The sequence below is a fragment of the Salvelinus fontinalis genome, chromosome 29 (assembly GCF_029448725.1).
Source record: "Salvelinus fontinalis isolate EN_2023a chromosome 29, ASM2944872v1, whole genome shotgun sequence".
Taxonomy (NCBI): Eukaryota; Metazoa; Chordata; class Actinopteri; order Salmoniformes; family Salmonidae; genus Salvelinus; species Salvelinus fontinalis.
This window is the reverse complement of record NC_074693.1, coordinates 3,687,642-3,701,639: the sequence shown is the minus strand read 5'-3', so window position 1 is coordinate 3,701,639 and position 13,998 is coordinate 3,687,642. Positions and strand designations below refer to the sequence as shown.

Below are 13,998 nucleotides of genomic sequence, written 5' to 3'. Positions count from 1 at the left end.
GTTGTCCGGGCCTCTGGCAGTCTCTATGGGGGTGCCACAGGGTTCAATTCTTGGACCGACTCTCTTCTCTGTTTACATCAATGATGTCGCTCTTGCTGCTGGTGATTCTCTGATCCACCTCTACGCAGACGACACTATTCTGTATACTTCTGGCCCTTCTTTTGACACTGTGTTAACAACCCTCCAGGCGAGCTTCAATGCCATACAACTCTCCTTCCGTGGCCTCCAACTGCTCTTAAATACAAGTAAAACCAAATGCATGCTCTTCAACCGATCGCTGCCTGCTCCTGCCCGCCTGTCCAACATCACTACTTTGGACGGCTCTGACTTAGAATATGTGGACAACTACAAATACCTAGGTGTCTGGTTAGACTGTAAACTCTCCTTCCAGACCCACATCAAACATCTCCAATCCAAAGTCAAATCTAGAATTGGCTTCCTATTCCGCAACAAAGCATCCTTTACTCATGCTGCCAAACATACCCTCGTAAAACTGACCATCCTACCGATCCTCGACTTCGGCGATGTCATTTACAAAATAGCCTCCAAAACCCTACTCAATAAATTGGATGCAGTCTATCACAGTGCCATCCGTTTTGTCACCAAAGCCCCATATACTACCCACCACTGCGACCTGTACACTCTCGTTGGCTGGCCCTCGCTTCATACTCGTCGCCAAACCCATTGGTTCCAGGTCATCTACAAGACCCTGCTAGGTAAAGTCCCCCCTTATCTCAGCTCGCTGGTCACCATAGCAGCACCTACCCGTAGCACGCGCTCCAGCAGGTATATCTCTCTAGTCACCCCCAAAACCAATTCTTCCTTTGGACGCCTCTCCTTCCAGTTCTCTGCTGCCAATGACTGGAACGAACTACAAAAATCTCTGAAACTGGAAACACCTATCTCCCTCACTAGCTTTAAGCACCAGCTGTCAGAGCAGCTCATAGATTACTGCACCTGTACATAACCCATCTACAATTTAGCCCAAACAACTACCTCTTTACCTACTGTATTTATTTATTAATTTATTTTGCTCCTTTGCACCCCATTATTTCTGTCTCTACTTTGCACTTTCTTCCAATGCAAACCAACCATTCCAGTGTTTTTTTTAGTTTTTATTTTACTTGCTGTGTTGTACTCACTTCGCCTCCATGGCCTTTTTATATTTTTATTTATTTATACATATATCTGTTTGCCTTCACCTCCCTTATCTCACCTCACTTGCTCACATTGTATATAGACTTATTTTTTTTATCTTTTTCACTGTATTATATGTTTGTTTTTACTCCATGTGTAACTCTGTGTTGTTGTATGTGTCGAACTGCTTTGCTTTATCTTGGCCAGGTCGCAATTGTAAATGAGAACGTGTTCTCAATTTGCCTACCTGGTTAAATAAAGGTTAAATAAAAATAAAAAAAAATAAAAATAAAATAAAATAGAGTTCCAGACACACATTAAGATAGAAAATAACAGATAACGACTTCATAAAAAATAGGCAGAGGACATATACAATTAATCTAGATAGATGTTATCATTTATGATCATCTGTCCACTAAAAACACTACACAAACAATACAAACAATATAAACTACATTTAAGTTATATAAACTATATACGACAGAACACTGGTCCTCCTGGTGGTTTAACTACAATGTTAGCTGTAGTCCAGAACACTGGTCCTCCTGGTGGTTTAACTACAATGTTAGCTGTAGTCCAGAACACTGGTCCTCCTGGTGGTTTAACTACAATGTTAGCTGTAGTCCAGAACACTGGTCCTCCTGGTGGTTTAACTACAATGTTAGCTGTAGTCCAGAACACTGGTCCTCCTGGTCGTTTAACTACAATGTTAGCTGTAGTCCAGAACACTGGTCCTCCTGGTGGTTTAACTACAATGTTAGCTGTAGACCAGAACACTGGTCCTCCTGGTGGTTTAACTACAATGTTAGCTGTAGTCCCACTGGTCCTCCTGGTGGTTTAACTACAATGTTAGCTGTAGTCCCACTGGTCCTCCTGGTGTATTAACTACAATGTTAGCTGTAGTCCAGAACACTGGTCCTCCTGGTGGATTAACTACAATGTTAGCTGTAGACCAGAACACTGGTCCTCCTGGTGGTTTAACTACAATGTTAGCTGTAGTCAGACTGGTCCTCCTGGTGGTTTAACTACAATGTTAGCTGTAGTCCCACTGGTCCTCCTGGTGGTTTAACTACAATGTTAGCTGTAGTCCAGAACACTGGTCCTCCTGGTGGTTTAACTACAATGTTAGCTGTAGGCCCACTGGTCCTCCTGGTGGTTTAACTACAATGTTAGCTGTAGTCCAGAACACTGGTCCTCCTGGTGGTTTAACTACAATGTTAGCTGTAGTCCAGAACACTGGTCCTCCTGGTGGTTTAACTACAATGTTAGCTGTAGACCAGAACACTGGTCCTCCTGGTGGATTAACTACAATGTTAGCTGTAGTCCAGAACACTGGTCCTCCTGGTGGATTAACTACAATGTTAGCTGTAGTCCAGAACACTGGTCCTCCTGGTGGTTTAACTACAATGTTAGCTGTAGTCCAGAACACTGGTCCTCCTGGTGGTTTAACTACAATGTTAGCTGTAGGTCCACTGGTCCTCCTGGTGTATTAACTACAATGTTAGCTGTAGTCCAGAACACTGGTCCTCCTGGTGGATTAACTACAATGTTAGCTGTAGTCCAGAACACTGGTCCTCCTGGTGGTTTAACTACAATGTTAGCTGTAGTCCCACTGGTCCTCCTGGTGGTTTAACTACAATGTTAGCTGTAGAACAGAACACTGGTCCTCCTGGTGGATTAACTACAATGTTAGCTGTAGTCCCACTGGTCCTCCTGGTGGTTTAACTACAATGTTAGCTGTAGTCCAGAACACTGGTCCTCCTGGTGGTTTAACTACAATGTTAGCTGTAGTCCAGAACACTGGTCCTCCTGGTGGTTTAACTACAATGTTAGCTGTAGTCCAGAACACTGGTCCTCCTGGTGGTTTAACTACAATGTTAGCTGTAGACCAGAACACTGGTCCTCCTGGTGGTTTAACTACAATGTTAGCTGTAGTCCCACTGGTCCTCCTGGTGGTTTAACTACAATGTTAGCTGTAGTCCCACTGGTCCTCCTGGTGGTTTAACTACAATGTTAGCTGTAGTCCAGAACACTGGTCCTCCTGGTAGTTTAACTACAATGTTAGCTGTAGACCAGAACACTGGTCCTCCTGGTGGTTTAACTACAATGTTAGCTGTAGTCCAGAACACTGGTCCTCCTGGTGGTTTAACTACAATGTTAGCTGTAGTCCAGAACACTGGTCCTCCTGGTGGTTTAACTACAATGTTAGCTGTAGTCCCACTGGTCCTCCTGGTGGTTTAACTACAATGTTAGCTGTAGACCAGAACACTGGTCCTCCTGGTGGTTTAACTACAATGTTAGCTGTAGTCCAGAACACTGGTCCTCCTGGTGGTTTAACTACAATGTTAGCTGTAGTCCAGAACACTGGTCCTCCTGGTGGTTTAACTACAATGTTAGCTGTAGGTCCACTGGTCCTCCTGGTGTATTAACTACAATGTTAGCTGTAGTCCCACTGGTTCTCCTGGTGGGTTAACTACAATGTTAGCTGTAGTCCAGAACACTGGTCCTCCTGGTGGTTTAACTACAATGTTAGCTGTAGTCCCACTGGTCCTCCTGGTGGTTTAACTACAATGTTAGCTGTAGTCCAGAACACTGGTCCTCCTGGTGGTTTAACTACAATGTTAGCTGTAGTCCAGAACACTGGTCCTCCTGGTCGTTTAACTACAATGTTAGCTGTAGTCCAGAACACTGGTCCTCCTGGTGGTTTAACTACAATGTTAGCTGTAGTCCAGAACACTGGTCCTCCTGGTGGTTTAACTACAATGTTAGCTGTAGGTCCACTGGTCCTCCTGGTGTATTAACTACAATGTTAGCTGTAGTCCCACTGGTTCTCCTGGTGGGTTAACTACAATGTTAGCTGTAGACCAGAACACTGGTCCTCCTGGTGGTTTAACTACAATGTTAGCTGTAGACCAGAACACTGGTCCTCCTGGTGGGTTAACTACAATTGATTGTTCGGCCCCATTTCATTTGTGCCCTGGTTTCCTGTAACGTTGCCCCAAGAGGAATAGCCTGACCTCTTGGTAAAGAGTATGTCTGAGGTCCATCGGTACCTTGTGGGCTTTGTGAAGGCTCTTACAACACATATGACTTCCAGACCTGTCTGCTTGGCCCCTAACATCTTACTAGCAAAGCTAAAACTTTTTCTTAACAAAAGAAAACCAGCCCTGTCGCGGACAGGCAAATTCTTGCTCCTAGACAAATTAAACAACTTGTCCCGCCCTGACCTTAGAGATCCTTTTTATGTCTCTATTTTGGTTTGGTCAGGGCGTGAATTGGGGTGGGCATTCTATGTTTTGTGTTCTATGTTTTCTATTTCTATGTGTTTTGGCCGGGTGTGGTTCTCAATCAGAGGCAGCTGTCTATCGTTGTCTCTGATTGAGAACCATACTTAGGTTGCCTTTTCCCACCTGTGTTTTGTGGGTAGTTGTTTTCTGTTTTTTGTGTCTGCACCAGACAGAACTGTTTCGGTTTCGTTCGTTCTCTTTGTTGTTTTTGTTATTCAGTGTTCAGTTCTATTAATAAATCATGAACACTTACCACGCTGTGCTTTGGTCCACTTCTTCATGCAACGATGACCGTTAAACAACTTCTTTGCACGCTATGAGGACAATACAGTGCCACCGACATGGCCCGCTACCAAAGACTGTGGGCTCTCCTTCTCCATGGCCGACGTGAGTAAAACATTTAAACATGTTAACCCAACATGTCCTCAGAGCATGCGCGGACAAGCTGGCTGGAGTGTTTACGGACATTTTCAATCAATCCCTATCCCGGTCTGCTGTCCCCACATGCTTCAAGAAGGCCACCATTGTTCCTGTTCCCAGAAAGCAAACGTAACTGAACTAAATGACTATCGCCCCATAGCACTCACTTCTGTCATCATGAAGTGCTTTGAGAGAATAGTCAAGGATCATATCACCTCCACCCTACCTGATACCCTAGACCCACTCCAATTTGATTACCGCCCCAATTGGTCCACAGACGATGCAATCGCCATCACAATGCACACTGCACTAACCCATCTGGCCAAGAGGAATACCTACTGTAGGTAAGAATGTTGCTAATCGACTACAGCTCAGCATTTAACACCATAGTAACCTCCAAGCTCATCACTAAGCTGGAGGCCCTGGGTCTCGACCCCGCCCTGTGCAACTGGGTCCTGGACTTCCTGACGGGCCTCCCCCCAGGTGGTGAGGGTAGGTAACAACATCTCCACCCCGCTGATCCTCAACACTGGGGCCCCACAAGGGTAAGTTCTCAGCCCTCTCCTGTAATATCTGTTCACCCATGACTACGTGGCCATGCACGCCTCCGACTCAATCATCAAGTTAGCAGACGACACTACAGTGATAGGCTTGATTACCAACAACGAGACAGGAGGAGGTGAGGGCCCTCAGAGAATGGTGTCAGGAAAATAACCTCTCACCCAACAGCAGAGGGAGCACCCCCCTATCCACATCGACGGGACAGTAGTGGAGAAGGTGTAAAGTTAAGTTCCTTGGCGTACACATCACGGACAAACTGAAAGGGTCCACCCACACAGACAGCGTGGTGAAGAAGGCGCAACAGCGCCTCTTCAACCTCAGGAGGCTGAAGAAATTTGGCCTGTCACCTAAAACCCTCACAAATGTTTACAGATGCAAAATCGAGAGCATCCTGCCTGTCAAGTAAATATATATAAATGAAACAGGCGCAGGAATGCGTAATAGGAGTTTTTATTTGACCAAATTACAGCCGAGTAAAGGCACAGGGACAAAGACTAAACAAACACCTCTTCAAAAAACAGGGTTGAGACCCAAACAGAAGAGCGAGGAGTACCTCGAATAAATAACATAATCGCACAATGATTATCACACGGGACGAGACCTGTAATCATCTGCGCAATCCACAATGGCACGAAAGCCAAAACACATAGCACAGGTACTCACACGACCAACGGACATAGTAACAATAATCAACAGGACAATGGTAAACCAAGGACACACTTATACATTTACTAATCACTCGGAATAGGGGCCGGATGTGCGTAATGAAAGTTCCAGAGGGATCCATGACACTGTCGGGCTGTATCACCGCCTGGTACGGCAACTGCACCGCCCTCAACCGCAAGGCTCTCTGGACAGGTCTGCACAATGCATCACAGGGGGAAAACTACCTGCCCTCCAGGACACCACCCAATGTCACAGGAAGGCCAAAAAGATCATCAAGGACAAGCCATTGCCTATTCACCCCGCTATCATCCAGAAGGCGAGGTCAGTACAGGTGCATCAAAGCAGGGACCGAGAGACTGAAAAACAGCTTCTATCTCAAGGCCATCAGACTGTTAAACAGCCACCTCTAACATTTAGTGGCTGCTGCCAACATACTGACTCAACTCACTGGCCACTTTAATAAATGTATTTAATAACAAATGTTTCACAAGTCACTTTAAATAATGCCACTATAATAATGTTTACATACCCTACATTACTCATCTCATATGTATATACTGTACTCTATACCATCTACTGCATTTTGCCTATGCCGCATGGCCATCGCTCATCTATATATTTATGTACATATTCTTATTCCATCCCCTTACATTGTGTGTAAAAGGTAGTCATTGTGAAATTGTTTGATTACTTGTGAGATATTACTGCACTGTCAGAACTAGCAGCACAAGCATTTTGCTACACTACACTACATTAACATCTGCTAACCATGTGTATGTGACAAATAACATTTGATTTGATTTGGTGTATAGACATAATACGACATTTGAAATGTCTTTATTCTTTTGGAACTTCTGTGCGTGTAATATTTACTGTTAATTTTTCTTGTTTATTTCACTTTTGTTTATTATCTATTTCACTTGCTTTGGCAATGTTAACATATGTTTCCCATACCAATAAAGCCCCTTGAATTGAAATTAATTGAGAGAGAGCAAGAGAGAGAGAGAGAGGTCCAGCAGGATAAGAGAGGCTAAGAGAGAGAGAGAGAGAGGTCCAGCAGGATAAGAGAGGCTAAGAGAGAGAGAGAGAGAGAGGTCCAGCAGGATAAGAGAGGCTAAGAGAGAGAGAGAGAGAGAGAGAGAGGTCCAGCAGGATAAGAGAGGCTAAGAGAGAGAGAGAGAGAGAGAGGTCCAGCAGGATAAGAGAGGCTAAGAGAGAGAGAGAGAGAGAGAGAGAGAGAGAGGTCCAGCAGGATAAGAGAGGCTAAGAGAGAGAGAGAGAGAGAGAGGTCCAGCAGGATAAGAGAGGCTAAGAGAGAGAGAGAGAGAGGTCCACCAGGATAAAAGAGGCTAAGAGAGAGAGAGAGAGAGAGGTCCAGCAGGATAAGAGAGGCTAAGAGAGAGAGAGAGAGAGGTCCAGCAGGATAAGAGAGGCTAAGAGAGAGAGAGAGAGAGAGAGAGGTCCAGCAGGATAAGAGAGGCTAAGAGAGAGAGAGAGAGAGAGAGGTCCAGCAGGATAAGAGAGGCTAAGAGAGAGAGAGAGAGAGAGAGGTCCAGCAGGATAAGAGAGGCTAAGAGAGAGAGAGAGAGAGAGAGAGAGAGAGAGGTCCAGCAGGATAAGAGAGGCTAAGAGAGAGAGAGAGAGAGAGAGAGAGAGAGAGGTCCAGCAGGATAAGAGAGGCTAAGAGAGAGAGAGAGAGAGAGAGGTCCAGCAGGATAAGAGAGGCTAAGAGAGAGAGAGAGAGAGAGAGAGAGAGAAGGGGGAGCAGTGATTTTCTAGTCCAGTGAGGTCACATGGTATCGTACATAGGTGTGAAGGGCCACTTTTATTATTATTTATATATATAACCCTAACCCTTTATTTAACCAGGTATTTATATATATAACCCTAACCCTTTATTTAACCAGGTATTTATATATATATAACCCTAACCCTTTATTTAACCAGGTATTTATATATATAACCCTAACCCTTTATTTAACCAGGTATTTATATATATAACCCTAACCCTTTATTTAACCAGGTATTTATATATATAACCCTAACCCTTTATTTAACCAGGTATTTATATATATAACCCTAACCCTTTATTTAACCAGGTATTTATATATTATATATATAAACCTTTATTTAACCAGGTAGGTCAGTTGAGAACAAATTCTCATTTACAACTGCGACCTGGCCAAGATAAAGCAAAGCAGTTCGACACATACAACAACACAGAGTTACACATGGAATAAACAAACGTACAGTCAATAACACAATAGAAGAATCGTTGTACAGCAAATGCAGTAAGATTAAGGTTTATGACACTTTCTCTTGGTTTGACAATGTAAACACGTTCACCATGCCAATAAAGTCCTTTGAATTGTTTTATTTTTTATTTAACTAGGCAAGTCAGTTAAGAATAAATTCTTATTTACAATGACGGCTTAGGAACAGTGGGTTAACTGCCTTGTTCAGGGGCAGAATGACAGATTTTTACCTTGTCAGCTCGGGGTATTTGATCCAGCAACCTTTTGGTTACTGGCCCAACGCTCTAACCACCAGGCTACCTGCTCTAACCACCAGGCTACCTGCCCAACGCTCTAACCACCAGGCTACCTGCTCTAACCACCAGGCTACCTGCCCAACGCTCTAACCACCAGGCTACCTGCCGCCCCAAACAGATGAAATGAACACCTGTAGTGTTTTAGTGTTGTTCTGCACTCTAGTTATGAATGTGTCTCCCTCTGCCATATGGATGCATTGTATGTTACACTGACCCCAGACTGACCCCAGACTGACCCTATATGGATGCATTGTATGTTACACTGACCCCAGACTGACCCCAGACTGACCCCAGACTGACCCCAGACTGACCGCAGACTGACCCCAGACTGACCGCAGACTGACCCTATATGGATGCATTGTATGTTACACTGACCCCAGACTGACCCCAGACTGACCCCAGACTGACCCTATATGGATGCATTGTATGTTACACTGACCCCAGACTGACCGCAGACTGACCCCAGACTGACCCCAGACTGACCCTATATGGATGCATTGTATGTTACACTGACCCCAGACTGACCCCAGACTGACCCCAGACTGACCCTATATGGATGCATTGTATGTTACACTGACCCCAGACTGACCGCAGACTGACCCTATATGGATACATTGTATGTTACACTGACCCCAGACTGACCCCAGACTGACCCTATATGGATGCATTGTATGTTACACTGACCCCAGACTGACCGCAGACTGACCCTATATGGATGCATTGTATGTTACACTGACCCCAGACTGACCGCAGACTGACCCTATATGGATGCATTGTATGTTACACTGACCCCAGACTGACCGCAGACTGACCCTATATGGATGCATTGTATGTTACACTGACCCCAGACTGACCCCAGACTGACCCCAGACTGACCCTATATGGATGCATTGTATGATAAACTGACCCCAGACTGACCCCAGACTGACCCCAGACTGACCCCATATGGGATGACAATATTAGGGCCTACATAAAGTCCTAACAGCTGAGTTCCAACACCTTACCACTGCTACACCTGGCTATCAGAGGAGCCTTGTCTGGCAGTGAAACAGTTCATTCAGACTCATTTACTGCCTTTTAAAAAACCAGAGCTGAGATGGCTGACTTACTTCAACAAATGTGGTTTCTACTGACAATTGAGATGTACAAACTATGGCATGAGGCTACGACAAGCGGATAAGAGACAATACGAAATTTCGATTAAGACCTTAATGAGCGAGCTAGGATGGACGTAGTCAATATAACTATTTGTTCAGCACTTCTGAAATGTACAGCGACAGAATTCAGAACATGGGCCATTCTTACAGTGTTCTCCCTGTACACCAAGTCAGAACCGTAGGATAAATAAAGGGGGCATTTAAACAGACAATGAAAGCTCTTACAATATTCAATGATAAAGGGGGCATTTAAACAGAAAATGAAAGCTCTTACAATATTCAACGATTACATTTCTCTAAAACAGGCTATAGGCTACATGTGCACCACCAAGTCAGAACAGTATTCGACATTAAGAGGGGTAAGTAGACTAAATTATTACGGTGAGGCACATTGAACGCAGTTTAATTTGACACGTCAAATAACACAATTCTATTATAGAATGTTGTGTGTGCTGAATTTGCACGTGCCAGGCGCCACCACTACTATCAGAAGCACTGTCAAAGCTGTACAGAAAAAGTTGGCAAACAAGCACACACCGGCCACAGACGATGTGTTTGCAGTAACGTGTTGGTGAAAATAGACCAAATTATTAGGGTGAGGCACACGGGCTACTAATAGCTTACTACACTACATACACTTAGTATTACTTTCTTAGCTACAGTATACAGATCTCCCTGGCATATTACATCATTTATGCAGCATCATGAAATACATTCTGGACTCACCTTGTGAAGGTGGTGCAACGGTCCCTTGTGGGCAAATGTTGTCATGAGACTTTGTCATCAAAAGTCTGTCATTCTGTCATTACTATAGCTTATTTCAACAAATGTTGTCATGAGACTTTGTCATCAAAAGTCTGTCATTCTGTCATTACTATAGCTTATTTCAACAAATGTTGTCATGAGACTTTGTCATCATGCCGCCCCGAATTGAGAGCTTAGAGAAACTCCGTAACAGTTCAGCGTTATATACAGACAGTAAAAGGATGTTCACATTATTCAACATATGACATTAACATGATACGTTGCTACACTGCTGTAAAACCACCAATCAGATACCATCAGGGTTCTTCTCACTGCTGTAAAACCACCAATCAGATATCATCATCTGAACACATCTCAGTTCTGCAACTTGTCTGTCTGTCTGTCTGCCTGTCTGTCTGTCTGTCTGTCTGTCTGTCTGTCTGCCTGCCTGTCTGTCTGTCTGTCTGTCTGTCTGTCTGTCTGCCTGTCTGTCTGTCTGTGTTTCTGTCTGTCTGTCTGTCTCTAAATCTGTCTGTCTGTCTGTCTGTCTGTCTGTCTGTCTGTCTCTAAATCTGCCTGTCTGTCTGTCTGTCTGTCTGTCTGTCTGTCTGTCTGTCTGTCTGTCTCTAAATCTGTCTGTCTGTCTGTCTGTCTGTCTGTCTGTCTGTCTCTAAATCTGTCTGTCTGTCTGTCTGTCTGTCTGTCTCTAAATCTGTCTGTCTGTCTGTCTGTCTGTCTGTCTGTCTGTCTGTCTGTCTGTCCGTCCTAGGTCAGACTCACACACCTTTCATTTCCAATCTCACACACACAACCCAGCCAAACACCTGGGGTGGCTAGAGTGTTGTGCCAGTAACTGAAAGGTTGCTGGATTGAATCCCGAGCTGACAAGGTAAAACAATCTGTTGTTCTGCCCCTGAACAAGGCAGGCCCCGGTAGGCTGTCATTGTAAATAAGAATTTGTCCTTAACTGACTTAGCCTAGTTAAATAAAGGTTAAATAAAAAAAGACAAACTTATTTGTTTACTAACACTGTGTGAACCAGTAACCTTAGGTGTTGACATATTTATGGCCTTAGACATGTGATCTCTGCTCAGACACTCTGCTGCTGAGGAAGAAGCTCCAGTTTAAACAGTGGGATTATAAAACAGTGGATTAAGGGTTTCCTATTGAAGTCAGAAGACCACAAGGGAGCCCTGTTAAAGATGAGCAGCTCAATCAATGGTAAATATAAAGTAACTCATTCAATACCATTCAGTATCCAGAGGTTTGTTCATATAAACAGAAAGTTTCTTACCGTAACCTGCAGACTGTTGCCTGATAGATGACAGGACCTGCTGCTGTAGACACACTGATACACTCAGACTACTGTTACTCCTCCTAGGTCTCTCTCTCTTCCACTTCCTCTCTTGGACTCTCTCTCTCACACACACTTTCTCTCTCTTACTCTCTCTTTCCCTTTCTCCCTCTGTTATTCTCTCTCTCTCTTACTCTCTCTTTCCCTTTCTCCCTCTGTTATTCTCTCTCTTTCCCTTTCTCCCTCTGTTATTCTCTCTCTCTCTCTCTTACTCTCTCTTTCCCTTTCTCCCTCTCTTATTCTTTCTTTCTCTTACACTCTCTCCCCCTCTCTCTTTTACTCACTCCCTGACTCTCCCTCTTTCTCTCCCTTTCTTACACATACCTTTTCTCCCTCCCTCCCTCCCTCCCTCCGAGTCCGTAGCTTCAACCCCTGCATCACACACACACCAACTGAATAATGGAATGTATGTCTTTCTCTTGTTTTGTTTGCTCTTTTCAGTATTATGTCTATCTCTGTTAAGCTACTCGGGAAAGGGCTGAAAATAGTCCATATCAGTATATGTAGCATAACAAATAAGGTTCATAAAATCAATAACTTGCTAACATTCATATATTAGCCATTTCTGAGACTCACGTAGATAATGAATTTGATGATACAGCAGTAGTAATACAAGGAAGTCAAATGGAAGCAGCAGCCAACAGTATCGTGACACAAGGCGAGACACAGATGCAGACAGAGGAGGCAGATGGTTGGAGTCTTACAATATTTATTCATCCAATAGGGGAAGAGAATGGTCGTGGACAGGCAAAAGGGTCACAACCAGTTCAGAGTCCAAAAGGTACCGAAAGGCAGGCAGAATCAAGGTCAGGACAGGCAGGATGATCAGGCAGGCGGGAAAGTAGTCCAGAGTCAGGCAGCATGATCAGGCAGGCGGGAAAGTAGTCCAGAGTCAGGCAGGGGTCAAAACTAGGAGGACTAGAGAATAGCAAAAAGGAGTACGGGAAAAACACACTGGTTGACTTGACTAACATACAAGACGAACTGGCACAGAAAGACAGGAAACACAGGGATAAATACACTGGCACAGAGAGACAGGAAACACAGGGATAAATACACTGGTACAGAGAGACAGGAAACACAGGGATAAATACACTGTCACAGAGATACAGGAAACACAGGGATAAATACACTGGTACAGAGAGACAGGAAACACAGGGATAAATACACTGGCACAGAGAGACAGGAAACACAGGGATAAATACACTGGCACAGAGAGACAGGAAACACAGGGATAAATACACTGGCACAGAGAGACAGGAAACACAGGGATAAATACACTGGTACAGAGAGACAGGAAACACAGGGATAAATACACTGGTACAGAGAGACAGGAAACACAGGGATAAATACACTGGGGCAAATAAGCGACACCTGGAGGGGGTGGAGACAATCACAGGAACAAATGAAACAGATCAGGGCGTGACAAACAGAGACATCTCCCAGACGGTCGACACCACGACCAGCTGGCGCAACTGTGGCCGGCGATGGATGAGGTCCTCCGCATTCTTCAACTTCTAGATCTTCTTCAATGAGCGAGGATCCTCTACCATGAGTCGACACAGTGAGCCAGCACCCCAGTCCATTCAGCAGTCCGCCCAGGTTAGCGATGCCTGTTTGTCCCTTCCAGACTAATATGACAGGACTCCATCCAAATGCCGTGGCTTCATCCTCCAGTGCTCCCTCTATTTTTCTCATCAAACGGGAGCCCTCAACACGAGAGGTCCAAGGTTATTCCCCTGTTGAACGGGCAGGCGTTGGAGTGGACTACAGCCGTCCGGAAGAGAGGAGCGGAGGAGTTGGGTTCCTATGGGAGGTTCATGGCTCTATTCAGAGGAGTCTTCGATCAGGGGTGGCAGAGAGGGGGGTGAGTGTCTACTCCAACTATGGTAGGAGGACCAGACTGCTGCGGAGTTCGCCCTCGCCTTCGGTACAGTGGCAACATCCAGCGGATGGAATGAGCCGGCGCTCCGCACCTTATTCAGAAGAGGATTGATCGAGGAGGTCCAGACGGAGTTGGCATGCCGAGACGACACTCTCTCATTGGACGCTCTCATCGCGTTGGCCATCTTTCTGGATAACCTGCTTCGCCTCTCTCCATCCTTTGTTGACATTTCTGAG

At 44.8% G+C, this 13,998-nt stretch overlaps 1 protein-coding gene across 1 annotated transcript in view; it reads right to left on the bottom strand.

Annotated features, from left to right (window-relative positions):
- LOC129827330 (cysteinyl leukotriene receptor 1-like) overlaps positions 1–11,973 on the bottom strand; it is a 52,080-nt gene extending 40,107 nt beyond the window's left edge. The window contains exon 1 of the mRNA XM_055888081.1: positions 11,818–11,973. The gene's annotated coding sequence lies outside the window, so the exon portion shown is untranslated. The remainder of the gene's footprint in view (positions 1–11,817) is intronic.
- Between the last annotated feature and the right edge of the window lie 2,025 nt (positions 11,974–13,998).